This window comes from Bradysia coprophila, unplaced genomic scaffold (genome assembly GCF_014529535.1).
Source record: "Bradysia coprophila strain Holo2 unplaced genomic scaffold, BU_Bcop_v1 contig_232, whole genome shotgun sequence".
Classification (NCBI taxonomy): Eukaryota; Metazoa; Arthropoda; class Insecta; order Diptera; family Sciaridae; genus Bradysia; species Bradysia coprophila.
Genome location: NW_023503493.1, coordinates 10,427,102 through 10,439,996, shown reverse-complemented (window position 1 = coordinate 10,439,996; position 12,895 = coordinate 10,427,102). Strand labels below are relative to the sequence as shown.

At 34.9% G+C, this 12,895-nt stretch overlaps 2 long non-coding RNA genes across 2 annotated transcripts; one reads left to right on the top strand and one right to left on the bottom strand.

Moving 5' to 3' along the window:
- Window positions 1-397: 397 nt before the first annotated feature.
- LOC119076559 lies at window positions 398-1,124 on the bottom strand. Its single transcript, XR_005087651.1, has 3 exons — window positions 903-1,124; window positions 765-842; window positions 398-698 (listed from the first exon to the last, which is right to left on the bottom strand). It is a non-coding gene; the product is annotated as an uncharacterized LOC119076559 (long non-coding RNA).
- Window positions 1,125-2,790: 1,666 nt separating this feature from the next.
- Window positions 2,791-3,383, top strand: LOC119076560. Its single transcript, XR_005087652.1, has 3 exons — window positions 2,791-3,012; window positions 3,073-3,150; window positions 3,217-3,383. It is a non-coding gene; the product is annotated as an uncharacterized LOC119076560 (long non-coding RNA).
- The last annotated feature ends 9,512 nt before the right edge of the window (window positions 3,384-12,895 follow it).

Below are 12,895 nucleotides of genomic sequence, written 5' to 3'. Positions count from 1 at the left end.
TTACACAGTTTTTCCGGCTCTTTCCATCCCCGAAAGTTTTGGTTGTCATCCCACATAACTCGTCGGTTCGCTGATCGCAACTTTTCAGAAACAGAATTTTAGCGGTGATCGCCGCAGAATATGGGTTTGAAAATGCAGACGTCCGCCAATTGCAACAGTTTTGTATGACCAGACCAGTTACCTCAGATCAAATTTTTAACACTTTGAGGCAATAGAGGAAGGATCAGTCTAATGCCTGAAACTACGATTTTTTCTTGAAACTAGAGTTTTCAGTCTTAAAAATTGTAACGCAACAGACCCTAGAATTTCTTCAATTTTTCTGTAAAAATGGAAAATTCAGGTAAAATAATCGATTTCAGTAAACATTTGTTTTTGAAAAGATCGTTTTTTTACTGGTTGCGCCTTGCAGCCTTTTTTCGCTTTTAAATATATTTGTTTAACATTTTACATTGGAAGCTGCGAAAGTAACTCATTACATGAAGTAACAATTTTGTGTTAAAAGCAAACTCACAAATTTGTATTTGAGCACCCATCGGTAATCGGTAACTATCTTTGTGACAAGTGTGTAAATATAAATTTTCGTAGGTAATGAGCAGCAATTGTAAATTAAAGATTGGTATATCGGAATTGCTCAAGTTTCATTTAATGGTCACCAAATATTTCGACTGTAATTCACAGTCATTATCAATGGTTGTTGACTGGAATTAACAAAAATTTTTAATTACAAAATTTGTCCTAAACTTACATAAACATCATCATCATACCCTATGTGTTAAACAATTACATTGTCTTCGTCATAGTACGTTCTCATTCTAATTCTGACTTTTACGTGTGTGTTCATTCTGAAATCAATTATGGCGGTTGATTAAAAACAATAATCTATGAATCGTTCAATTGCATACATCTTGAATTATCTCACTAATTACATCGGGTTCAACATTTCAACTAAGCATGGACACACACTAAAATAACTTATGAGACTTGTACTTTTAGATTAAAGTTTATAAAAAGAATTATTAAAAACACGGTCGTTCAGTCAAATTAATTATCACAGGCAGGCGTTGCGTCGGGTAACATATCATCACTGCTTATCGGTACATGCAATACGTGGTTGTAGACATTCGAGAGATATTTACACTCGATTTGCTTATTGATAGTATTAGGTGTGGTCTTTATATGTATCATCTCTAACACATCTCTTGTTTTTTGCTTACATTCACGGTGCAAGATTTCCACCTCATCCCAATTTACTACATGTTCAGTGTTAATTACATGTTCACACAGCGCACTATGTTTATTGTCTTTTATCCTGATGTGATATTGGTGGTTGGATATACGTTTTTCTAGATATTGTAGAGTTTGTCCAATGTACACAAGTCCACAGGAACACTTAATTTTGTAGATAAGATTGGACTGTATCATCTTCGGCACTTTATCTTTTATTTGGGAAAATAAAAGTTTTTTAAAATTGTGATCACCTCTGCCTACTACTGTCACATTATGCTTATTAAAAGCTTTTTTGATTCTTTCAAAAGCTCCTTGTACGTACGGTATGGCCACATATTTCTTGTCTGTTTTGTCACTATTAAAGTTGTTTGTAGTTTTATTTCTCGCACGTTCAATACTTTTATCAATTAACTTTTCTGGATACCCATTTTGTTTGAGCGTTTCTTTCAATAAATTGAAATTCGATGTATGGAAATCACTGTCTGCTAATTTGAGAATTTTGTCAGCTAAGATCGATATGGTGTTGCGTTTGTAGCTAAATGGTAATTTGGAATGGTAGTTGAGGTATCTTCCAGACCATGTGTCTTTATGGTACCAATTCGTTTTGATGAACCCAATATCATCTCTAATTAGCAGCAGGTCCAAAAATGCTAATTTTTTATCTGTTTCCACTTCGATGGTGAATTGAATATCCTTGTTTTTGTCGTAGTCGTTAAATGTGTTCCTCAATTCCTGTATTTTGTTAGCTGGGCATGATGTTATACAATCGTCTACGAATCTTGAGTAAAATGGAACCCTGAAAGTCAATTTTTTGATTGACTCTTCTTCAAGTGATTCCATTACCAGGTCTGCTAATACTGGACTCATTGGAGAGCCCATCGGTGAACCGAATATTTGTTCGTAAAAAATGTTATCGAAGCTGAACGTACAGTTTTCCATTACCATCCTAATTCCCTTCATAAATTCGTTCTTTGGTAATGTTGTGTGTTTCTTAATCAGAAACCATTTCTTGTCTGTGGCCTCATATACCATTTCTTTGGGAATTTTGGTTAATTGATAAAAGTATTGAACGTGCGAGAAATAAAACTACAAACAACTTTAATAGTGACAAAACAGACAAGAAATATGTGGCCATACCGTACGTACAAGGAGCTTTTGAAAGAATCAAAAAAGCTTTTAATAAGCATAATGTGACAGTAGTAGGCAGAGGTGATCACAATTTTAAAAAACTTTTATTTTCCCAAATAAAAGATAAAGTGCCGAAGATGATACAGTCCAATCTTATCTACAAAATTAAGTGTTCCTGTGGACTTGTGTACATTGGACAAACTCTACAATATCTAGAAAAACGTATATCCAACCACCAATATCACATCAGGATAAAAGACAATAAACATAGTGCGCTGTGTGAACATGTAATTAACACTGAACATGTAGTAAATTGGGATGAGGTGGAAATCTTGCACCATGAATGTAAGCAAAAAACAAGAGATGTGTTAGAGATGATACATATAAAGACCACACCTAATACTATCAATAAGCAAATCGAGTGTAAATATCTCTCGAATGTCTACAACCACGTATTGCATGTACCGATAAGCAGTGATGATATGTTACCCGACGCAACGCCTGCCTGTGATAATTAATTTGACTGAACGACCGTGTTTTTAATAATTCTTTTTATAAACTTTAATCTAAAAGTACAAGTCTCATAAGTTATTTTAGTGTGTGTCCATGCTTAGTTGAAATGTTGAACCCGATGTAATTAGTGAGATAATTCAAGATGTATGCAATTGAACGATTCATAGATTATTGTTTTTAATCAACCGCCATAATTGATTTCAGAATGAACACACACGTAAAAGTCAGAATTAGAATGAGAACGTACTATGACGAAGACAATGTAATTGTTTAACACATAGGGTATGATGATGATGTTTATGTAAGTTTAGGACAAATTTTGTAATTAAAAATTTTTGTTAATTCCAGTCAACAACCATTGATAATGACTGTGAATTACAGTCGAAATATTTGGTGACCATTAAATGAAACTTGAGCAATTCCGATATACCAATCTTTAATGTGTAAATATACCTTTCCCTCAGCTTGGATATACAAACTTACCAGAAACTTACTCATTTTCAAGTAAAAGCATTTCCGCCAAAAAAAACGTTTTTTAAATCAATGGACAAAGTATGTCACTGTGCCTTCACACAGCGATGTCATTTGACAAATTTAGAACAAATGAAAATTTTCAGAGCTGTCACTTTCCCGTCGCTGTGTGTATACTTTACAACTATTTTCACCACATACATGTCAAGAATTTTGGTTTACCCGAATGACAACATATTTTTTGAACTTTTTTCATATTTCACCGACACGAAACGTTATTGCAGCTATAAATTCACGAAGTTGTACACTAAATTGTACAATCGAAAGCAAATTACTTATAAAAATCAAATTTTTGCAACGCTCACCCTGTTTCAGCAAAATAATATGACGTTAGAAATATTTCGGCGAATTAGTCGTAATTTTTGTCTGGAACACTAGAAAGCGCACACGCGGAACTATTTTCTGGCCGAAACCAAACTACTTTTATTAAGGTGGCGAAAGAATCGAGGAGCCTTTGGAATTTACATGTACATGTCAAAATGTAAAATAGTGTTTGTAGTATACAAAAAAACAAGGCATCAGAACAGTCGGAGCGTTTGCTGCGACTTAGCCCCGTACAACCCGTAATCCTATTTCGTCCGCAACCATAATACGTCCGTAGCCCTAATAAGCCCGGAACCCTAATACGTCTACAACCCTCTAATGCGTCTGTTACCAAAATGCAAGTCAAGTTGGGCATTTTCAAATTTACTGAAACTGTTCATTTTTAAAATTGCGCATAGTGCAATTACGAAAGCCCGTACGAAGTACCTTTTAAATAAAACCAACAATTTACGACATTATTTTAGAAACCCAAAATTTTTTGCCAACTTTCCATTGGGTATTCAATTACCTCTCAAATGAAACAAAAACTAGCAAAATCGGATGAGATTTACTCGATTTATGTGCAAAAAACACTTAGGGCCGAGTAGCGGCCTTAGTCCAAGGGCCCAAATTTGAAACTTTTTTCGCCACGTTCTTTTCAGTGTTCAATTACCTTCCATAAAAAACTAAATCTAGCAAAATCGGATGAGATTTACTCGATTTATGTGCAAAAAACACTTAGGGCCGAGTAGCGGCCTTAGTCCAAGGGCCCAAATTTGAAACTTTTTTCGCCACGTTCTTTTCAGTGTTCAATTACCTTCCATAAAAAACTAAATCTAGCAAAATCGGATGAGATTTACTCGATTGATGTGCAAAAAACACTTAGCGGCCTTAGTCCAAGGGCCCAAATTTGAAACTTTTTTCGCCATCATTCTATTCGGCATTCAATTATCTCTCAAATGAAACAAAAACTAGCAAAATCGGATGAGATTTACTCGATTTATGTGCAAAAAACACTTAGGGCCGAGTAGCGGCCTTAGTCCAAGGGCCCAAATTTGAAACTTTTTTCGCCATCATTCTATTCGGCATTCAATTATCTCTCAAATGAAACAAAAACTAGCAAAATCGGATGAGATTTACTCGATTTATGTGCAAAAAACACTTAGGGCCGAGTAACGACCTTTGAGCCCTCCCAACAAGCCCACATTGCATCTTACCCAAAAACAATGTTCAGCAACTTTGTTCTACTCGTCAATACCTTTCATTTGATATATCACAAGCAGCTATTGCGTGCGCATTTCGATAGATATCGTCGAAAGACTGAAAAACACCTATAGGGCCCTAGCTCTAGAGGGGCCGACCCTACCATGCCCATTTTCGAACTTGACCTTACTTTTGTCGATACCAATCGGGGAAAAAAAGAATTTTGAAAAAAGGTTGTGATTTACTCAAGCTAGAGGGGTCACGGACGGACGGACGGACGGACATTTTTTTTATTGCGGATTCGTCACCTATGAACATAACCAAATGCTTTGCCCTTACTGTCTGCTTCCAATTCTACGTGTTACAAACGGCATATTAATCTTATAAGCCCCCAGTACTTCGTACGGGGCTAACAAGGTGTGAATTTGACACAGAGAGCTGATAGTTTGTTTGCTAGAGAGAGAGAGTATTGGAAATACCGCAAATAATCGACAAAAACTTTTTTAAGATTAAAAGTTTACTGTGGCGATCTGACATTTCATCAAAACAAAATTCATTGAATGAAAACTGGATGAACCTTGGGGTGAACACGGTGTCCCTTAACAAAAATAAAGTTTTTCTGAAGGTTACCAAAAAATGACTTCTGATCCGAGTGCTAGGACCTAAAAGGAGTTCAAAACCGCTTTGCTTAGTCTTCGGTTAGATCCTTCCCTTATAGTCGACTTATTAAAATAGCGACATTTCCCACACATTTTCAGGATTCTTCAGAAAGTGATGAAACAGAACTGTTGCCTACCGGCGTTTTTTTATTTTTTATCGAAAAGCGATAAGCAAAAAGCAAAAAATTATTCTACGGCATGTGTCTAAAAATTTTAATTTTTTTAGTAGATTAGTGATGTATTGTACGTATCGCATATCGTGTATAAAATTGACATAAATGTCTAGTCCTTCAGTATGAAACAATGAAAACCGAAGTAGCATCGGCCCAATATAGAGTCAATAACTGTCTCCATAGCACAGTTGAAGTGAACTGTGCGAAAGTCATCCTCTGCACTTTTGATTCGAATCTGTACTATCTGTTGTTTGTAAAACTAGATTTGTCAACTGTAGCTTAGACAAAAGTAGTAACAGAATCAATGATTATATGTCGACTCGACACTGAAAACTGATTGTCGCCCACTTTCAGAAACCTAACCAAAACATCTGCAAGGAATACCTCATCCTTCATCTTCTAAAACGACATACTTTTAAAATGTCCCGTTTTTCAACTTTAGCTTAATTGAAACCCAAATTCCCATTTACCCGAAGTCGTTTTTCGTACAAAAATTTTAGGCTGTGGAAAGAATTCAATTTCGCCTAGCCACCGGCATTTTTTTTTCAACAAATCCAACAGCTCCTGTTCAAACGACTAACACTCACGATAGCATCGCCTTATCACAAGAAAACATTTAATAAATTGCATCATGGTTGTAATGCCTAAAAAACATTTCCTTTGGGAGAGGAAAATAAACCAAACGTTTCGACATCTAACATTCCAAATGCAGACTAATCCACTTCGTATGTTCCTCCGACTGTAAAGGTAAAGTGGAAAATGTAGAAATAAAACAAACAAACAAAAAACTGGACCGAGAAACTAAAACTGAAACAAATCCTCTTAGGGTTTCCATATCCTGTGCCGGTAGAGAGAAAAAAATTTACAACAAACGTAATTTACCTTTTAGCCCCTATATTTAACCATTCATTAAATTCTCATGAAATAACCATGAAAGCCTTCATTACATTTCACGTATAACTGATTCCTGGGAGTGACACTTTCCGTTATTCGAAACATTACAACTGTTGATATGAAAAAGATGGAAGCTCACCTTTAATCCCTTATGGTATATCCTCCATATACGGCACGACCGACTATAAAAGGTATACAATAAGTATCTAGTAGGGTGTACCACCGCTACACACATTATACGTATACTATAGTTTGCGTCTATGTTGTTTTGTTGACTTTTTTGCTGTCTTGGAAAAAGAATAAGGGTGTTGGGTCAACCGGAAACGAGCCCAGTGTGTCTATGAGAATCAGTAATGACTTTAGGATGGCAAGTCACCCGAAAATAGCCCTTTAATTTGAGTTAAAAAGTATTAGGATGCTATAGGTCGCGTAAATCTTTTCCTCGTTTTTTTTTCTGTTCTCTTATCCAGTCAGCACCAATTGCCGTATAAATTCCAGCCAGCATTGTTCTGTATTGTTTCGGTATATAAAAACGGTTTTTTTTTTGTTTTGTTTCTTCTTCACATTGACTTTAACCATTGCGTGCAAAGGTATACAACAAGCCGTCAGTGTATGAAAGGCGAACAATTTACATCAGCACGATAAAGCTGAAATCTCAGACGGTTATTAATCATTTCTTACATTATTTTTGTGAACGCATTACTCATTACCGGCCGTAAGTAACGGCTGTGTATAGATGTGTAGAGATATAGAATGACTGGTGATGAAGACGTTAATTGAAGATGAAGTATTGTGTGCCGGAAATAAGGTTATGGTCATGGTTCAAAGGGAAAATGTAACTTTCGTCAAACTTAAATCAAATTTCATTTGGCTTACTAAACACATTATTACTCATTGTTAAGGCAGAGCGACGACGGGAGAATTATTTTATTTAATTGAAGGAATTGGCTTGGAGAGCTTTTATCCTCAATTATTTACGACATATTGTAAACTGTGAACCACGCAAGGACTTTTTTGGGAAACCATTTTTCCAAGTTTTTCTAGATTTTCCTGAGTTTTCCAAAAAATATTTTCGGGAAAATTTGGAAAACTGAAAGAAAATTCGGGAAAATTTAGTAACAAATTTGAAAACCGTTTCCCAAAAATAGTTCCTGGAAGTCAACCGTCAACACTTCCACTGGCTCTAGTTGTCGCTACAAAAGTAACTTTGAACATTACTGAATGCAAGGCAAATCCACAAAAACACACTGATCCCAGGTTTCGGGTGAATTCAAGTGCAGCGCAAGTTTACTTCGTGACAACAGTTACGATTTCAATAGAATTTCACCTCATTCTATCAATTCTAAAGAAATCGTTAGTAAAATTCACCAAACGAAATACAGCTCACACTAAGGCCGACAACACACGAGCAATTTTGAGTTGCTGAAACAACAGTTAGGGGACATGTCACGTGTGTTATTAGCACTATTCTTCAACACAGAGTAATGTTGGACCACTTTTGAGAACCAGCAGTAGAGTCTGAAGAGTATATAAGCACTGAAGGCAAATCTTCAGCTAATCGAAAAAAAATACGAAGCCTAAGTTCTTAATGATGTTAAGGCCAACAAAAGATGATCAATTTTGAATTACTAGAAACGACAATTATGCTGCGTTTTCCATTGTAAAAATTGCTAAAGGCATTCACCACAGTATTCACCACAATGTGTTACAATGGAAAACGCGGCATAATTGTCTACCTCTGCATTGTCGGATTAAAACTATCCAAAAAGTCCATGGCGAGTTCATTTTAATTTTCAATTTCAATGGAGTGAATTGCACCGAATATCGTTACATCTTTGATATATATTATCGATGGACGTTGTTTATTATCGGAAAAATAAGTTTTATGGGTCAAATTGAAAATTATTTTTCGTGTTCTCTGTCCGTATTACATCGAATCAGCAATAAACAGTCTAATAAATCAATCACAGTGAATGGATGCATTTAATTGCACAGAAAACTTATAAGACATTTCTCCAACTAATTTTCTAAGCTTTCCGCTTACCAACAACGAAAAGTTTTTCCGCTCAAATAATTTAAAAGGATTTCTTCCCTTTATGATGTATACGGGATACGTATACCCACCAAGTCTTATTCACATCATGTAGAGTAACGCAGAAAAACGAAGCAAAATTAGAGAGAGAAAAAAGAAGAAGCAGCAGCTTAAGGAATTTACGAACTTCATGAGTGATAATAATAAATTAAACAGAAATCGAAAGAGATACAAACAAACTTTCCGGACGGTGGATTTTCTCAACTTGGAAGTGGTAACACAATTTAGGATGCAGTTCGTTGAAGCAGAAATAATGTACCGAACTGTGTAACACAGAGAGAACGAGAACTCGGTTCAGAGTTACAATGAACTGTAAGAACGTACACCACCCGATCCGCAAAGATATTACAATGTATGGCATCAAGTGAAAAATATATATCCGTTTTCTATCTGCACAATTGTAAAATGGGGCCACAGAGGAGTTTTGTGGCTCAAATACAGAGACCGAAAAAAAAGAAACGTTCGAGATATGTATTTACTATTGAACTTTGGAAAATATTTACGTTCCAACTGGAGATTTAAAGGAAAAATGTGAAAGTTTTTTGTGCGGTTTTTTATTTCAACTTTTCGTGTTGCTGTTGTTGTTGCTTTTGTGGTGCACAGACTTCCCTTTTGTAGAGATGAAACGGTAAAAAAGAAACTTAGACAACTATACGTTTGCTGAATGGTTTTTTTTAATGTTTGATGTTGGCTGGTTTTCTATTTGATGATCACATTTTCGATAACCAGCACAAAGCTTCAAACGGAATCTACAACACTCATATGATTTTTCAAACGTTTGTTGCAAAGTTTTGGAAATGTGGATGTGTAAGAAGAGAATAAATTTGAATTAAATAACTGGTCTGCATTCACCAAAAGATTATTAACTTTTAACGATGTCAACCTCTACTTCGCCTCGACAATTTTCACATTTAGTCTGCAATACTTCCATTTTGGCACATGTTAGCAAAATAGCTATAAAAGATACAATAAAAATGCAGCGCCACCATTAAACGGTAGATTACATTGAATGCAGCGAAAGTAGCAACTCACATAAGGGATCAATTTTGTACAACTCGGTACAATGGTCTTGCATGTGTCAAAATATTGAGAACGTAAATTTAGAGTCAGTAAAATCATAGCTCCGAACCTATCACGAGAATCGCATTTTCAAGAGGGGTCTCGACGCAATAGTAAAAATTTCTATTATTAATTAAGTTTGTAAGGTTGGTATAATGCTACTTTGTCGCAACCGAAGTAGCCACTTTATGTTTCCGTGAAAAAATCTGTTCTATTGCATAGTTTAGTTCCAGGCCTTGGTCGCATTGATTGTGTTAATTCGATATTAAACACTTACCAGATTATGACGCAGCTCTTTTCGTTAGTATTTGTTCTGTAACAAAGAATAAATATTTTATATTTTCTTTTAATGAAGAGAAGTAGTAAAGTAAGGTTTGGAATAAAGAATCTGAACTCGACAAAATATGTGGCCGTAAAAACATCCCTTTATCACAAACTTAGATATGAATTTGCTTAATCTGTTTTCAGCTGGCCCACTCAAACAAACAAAAATAGGACTGTCACTCCACCTAAAACTCCTAAAATTTGAAAATCATCCTAAAACTCCTAAAATTGCTGCCCGGTAAATAATCCAAACGCAAGCTACATACTTTGCTAACAACTTCATTAAATATAGACTTCGTATCTATAAAAGAATCAAAACACCGTCGTCGCATACATATTGTACGACTTATGAAGACATAAACGAAAGGCTTGATTTCCACTTACCGAAAAAGTACTCCGTGTGACAAGCCTGCATTTTTTTAATTTTTTGCTTTGTTCACTTGACAGCCAGTTCTCTCACGGTTCTTATACGGAGTACTTTTTGTTGGGTGGAAACCATACATAACTAGCCTTAAGGGCAATGTCAAAATTGTAAACTTGGAAACAAGGTTGTAAATCAGGTAGTTACACCGACAGCTGTGGCCGCTATTCCAAAAATCCACTGAACTTTCCTGTAATTTTCATATAAAATTGTAGTGCTATTTCGGTTCAGTTGAATTGTCGTACTGTAATGCTGTTAGAGTAACCGATAGCCGCTAAAATTTTCCATTTACAACGTTTTGTGTAATTTGACTTTAGGTCCCCAAAAAAGACTTTAACATCTAAATCTTACGCATCTTGGAAAACAATAAAATATGGATGGACTCAAAAGCAACTCATACGCATTTTATTTAATACAAAACCTTTTTGTAAAATCATTATCGATTCAAAGCGAAACATTTATTAAGAAAAAAAAAAGAAGAAAAGAAAATGGAAAAAAGAAAACGCGACACATTGAATCAGTAAAACATCAAAAACTTTGTCATCACACGAACAGATATTACTTACGGTTTTATATTGGAAAAATTTCTTCCTTAAATATAATTGATAGGATTTTTGTTTGGTTTTTTTTTTATTACGTCTATCATCAATCTCTTTTTTTATATTTTATCTTTATTTTTATCTTTTTATTTATTCTACGAAAGAAAAGATGGCATTTTCATTGTGTGTATATTATATATAAACCATATAGTAATGTATACAACATCCTAGCTAACGGAACGGTATTATGGCAGGGGTACACATCATGCGACACAACTAAATCGTCGGTTATTTTATTTTTATACAGTCTGTCGTATCGTATTATGGTTTTTGGGTATTACCGTTTCTATTTACAAGATAAACACCTGCTGACAATGATATTAAGTTTTTTATTATTATTACTACACGTTTAGTTGGTCCGACCAAAAGTGAACATCTTTATATATATCCAAAAAAAAGAAGAAAAACAAAAGGCGAAGTGAACGACGACGATGGGAGAAAAAAATAACGAGATGAATTTAATAATTGATGAAACGGCAGACAGAATATTATATTTTATATAAACAATTCAGAGAGACATAACAAGGATATTAGGATGTATGTTAAGAAAAGGTAGACTTAAGTTAATAGCACAAGCGATCAGAAAAGCATCCGCTGGTGGAATGGAACAGTTTTCTCGAAGAATTTTATTGCTTTATTAAATGAACAATAAATAATAAGCAACAATCACATAGCCACAGTGCCGCATTTAGCTCACTGAGCGCCCTGGACCACTTGAATCTAGCGTGATATTTCTTTACAGTTTTTAACATTCAAAAGTATCGACATATTATACATTTCTTGTTTTGCTTACTTCTCTCATTTCTCCATATACTCGTTATGGAGAAATGAGAGAAGTTGGAAAAATAAGAAATGTATAATATGTCGATACTTTTGAATGTTAAAAACTGTACGCCTGATATAATTAGGGATATTCATTGACGATGGTCAGCTAAGAGAATTAAGGAAGCTAAGTAAAAAATTTCGAGAATTGCGACACAGGCAAATTTTATCTGCAGAGCTGGTTTTTTGGTATACTATATTATCTAGAACTGATAACAAAGGCTCTCCAAAAATCACCGAAGTTTACAAACAATCAGATATTTCAGCTTTCAGTCATCAGCGCGACGTTTCGTCCTAATTATCTTCATGGAATAAAATCTTTGTCATCCATACAATAAATTTTTCGCGATTAGATGATCCTTTATCTTGGCAACTAATGAAAAGCACCGGCTTTAGGAGATAAAAGTTTCAGTTTCTTGTTCACGATCATTAACTTTTTCGTCATGTTAATTTTCTAGTGAAGGGTGTTCAACAAGAAGCAATACTGAACATTTGTTATGGATAACCAACCACTACAAAAACATGTAAAGTAATTCGTAATGCCTAGCAAAGTAGAAGATTTAGTAGAAAACACTGTTGACTCTGCACAAAAGAAGTCACAGATTTAATTGACAATACGCTCGCCGTTTATGCAGAGAGATATTATAAAGTTGGGACGCCTGTGACTAGTACTTGCGCTGTTTTCAGCCGCAGGTGTACCAACTTTATCATTTCTCAGCTTATTAACTGTGATTAATTAATGGTGATTGAACAAATTGGTTCATATTTCCATCGCCCCCAGACCCGAACAAAAGAAATATCTGTTTGCCTGTTACGTACAATTGATTGAAAAATCTAATAAAGTCCAATTCCTTAATTTCAATTTGTTCACGATCGTATTCTCACCCATAAAAAGAAATATTTTTCCATATTATCTGAACAGGGTCTATTTTTAGGAATTAACCTCC